This window comes from Echinops telfairi, unplaced genomic scaffold (genome assembly GCF_000313985.2).
Source record: "Echinops telfairi isolate 266 unplaced genomic scaffold, ASM31398v2 ScPeMD7_7;HRSCAF=31, whole genome shotgun sequence".
In the NCBI taxonomy this organism is placed as follows: Eukaryota; Metazoa; Chordata; class Mammalia; order Afrosoricida; family Tenrecidae; genus Echinops; species Echinops telfairi.
Window position 1 is genome coordinate 12,873,444 of NW_022103904.1, and position 2,184 is coordinate 12,875,627.

General features: G+C 39.1%; 1 pseudogene; it reads right to left on the reverse strand.

Annotated features, from left to right (window-relative positions):
- The window catches only part of LOC101654110, a 44,363-nt pseudogene that overhangs the window by 21,779 nt on the left and 20,400 nt on the right, over window positions 1–2,184 (reverse strand).

A 2,184-nucleotide genomic window follows, 5' to 3' on the forward strand; every position in this document is an offset into this window, starting at 1 on the left:
TCAGTGAACGTGTAAGCATCTCAACGCTGGCAAGGGTCTCCACATGGCTGCTCCAGCACCCAGGGCTGCATTGAGGTGGGTCCATGTGGCTTCCCCTCAGAGATGTCTTGCAGGAAGTGAGCCTTTCCAGCTGAAGCAGGGAACTGGCTAAGGCAGCTGCACCCTGGTCCGACCATCACAAAGCAAGAGACCTGAGAACACGAAAGGTGAGGCTATAAACTTTCATTATCTCATTGGCCAATGCCAGTCCATTTCAGCTCACTATTGCCCAGAATATTAATCGTTATGCATTCCACTTCATACTCAACCAATTCTAGTTTCGCTTCTAATTTTCATAGATACCTACTTTGCACATTCCAAGTCTCGAACAATAACAGATTTTTGCATGTACTTCTCCTTAATTGTGTCATGCTTCACCTGCAAATGAAAATCATGAAGGCTTATATCCCACAGCCTTTACCAGACCCAAGTCATCGTGCTCGACTCCATTATGAGAAATCAGCTCTTCCTTAGTTACTTTTCAAGTAACTATGAACCCAAAGAACCCATCCTCTACTGCTATCTCCAACCATACCCTGCTTCCATCCATTAGGCCTTTTGTACCTGGCAATGTTTTGAAGTTATGCATACGGTTTTTATGGCTCCTTCCTCTGAAGCCGGGAGTTGAGTCTTCCTTCATTGTTTGTTCTTAGTCTGGAAGCTCCGTTGGAACCTGTTCACTTGGCATTTGAAATACCAGTGGCATAGCTTTCAGCATCACAACAACGCAAAAGCCACCACTGTAAGACAAGCTTGCAGACAAATGATGTAAATAATGTTTTCAGATAGTACTAACAAAATGAAAATGGTAAAGCTTACAGAGTGCACTAAAAATTATCCCTAAGTCGTAAGGCTCTTAGAACTTGCAACAATTCCATGTAACTTGTTACTTTACTCACCTAAATCCAGAGAAAATAATGAAATTACCACATCCAATTTTACATACTATTTAAACAACAGAAAGGAATCAAATTGCCATTATATTTATTATGATTCACAGAAGCCCTATAATGCAAAGAACTGCTTTGTGGGATTTTCAAGGTTGTAAACTTTTCCAACGCAGATTGCTAAATATTTCTCCAGTGGAGCAAGAGAATGATGAGCTTAAATAACTGACCTTTTCTTTGGCACCCAAGTGCATTAGCCACTATACTACCATAGATCCTTCTGACATTGACATTCATGAGTTATTTCATATGCAACACTAATAGATAATACACGAGTAGTTCAGTTGTTATATTACCAATCTTATAATTTATGGCTGATTCTTTCTATCAAGTTTACATTTATCCAAGAGTGCATGAAATGCTAATGTTGTAAATCTGTTACAAATTTGTCTTTATACATCTCATTTAGACTATCTTTTACTCTTGGTAGACCAGTGATCTTATAGCATAACTTCAAAAGAGTGTCAAGTAGAGAAGAGAGCATTTGCATATTTAAAAACAACATACCATTGTTTTTTTTTCATACCATTGTTTCTTAATGAAAACTCTGGTGTATATGGAATATAACTATGGACAAGATTCAGTTGAGGAAGCTTCAGATGCTTATGAGAGGAAAGTAAATGACTTCATCATTTCATACTCATAATTGAAGCTAACTTTAGCTTCTGGGGCATCTAAATTCGGGCTTTATTAGGTACAACTCTTAAGTCTCAAAATGTGCTTGCCTTCCAGGTTTTCTTGAAATTTTGTCTCTTGAGGATGCAAACCATTAAAAACAATGACTTACCATATATACTCATGTATAAGCTGACCCAAATATCAGCTGAGGCTCTTAATTTTGCCACAAAAACTACATTAAAAATGTGCTGAATTGTCTACAGATGGGCCTTGGGTCTCCACTCCATGTCCCACCCCCACCCACCAATTCACCTTGGGTAAGGTTTGATTCTGGTTTTTGATTCCTGATACCTAATCCCATCAACAACTCATGACTACACAGGCTGGTGTATTTCTTCCATGTGGGCTTTGTTGCTTCTGAGCTAGATGGCTGCTTGTTTATATTCAAGCCTTTAAGACCCCAGATGTTATATCTTTTGATAGCCCAGCACCATCAGCTTTCTTCACCACATTTGCTTATGCACCTGTTTTGTCTTCAGTGATCGTGTTGGGAAGGCAAGCATCACAGAATAACACACAA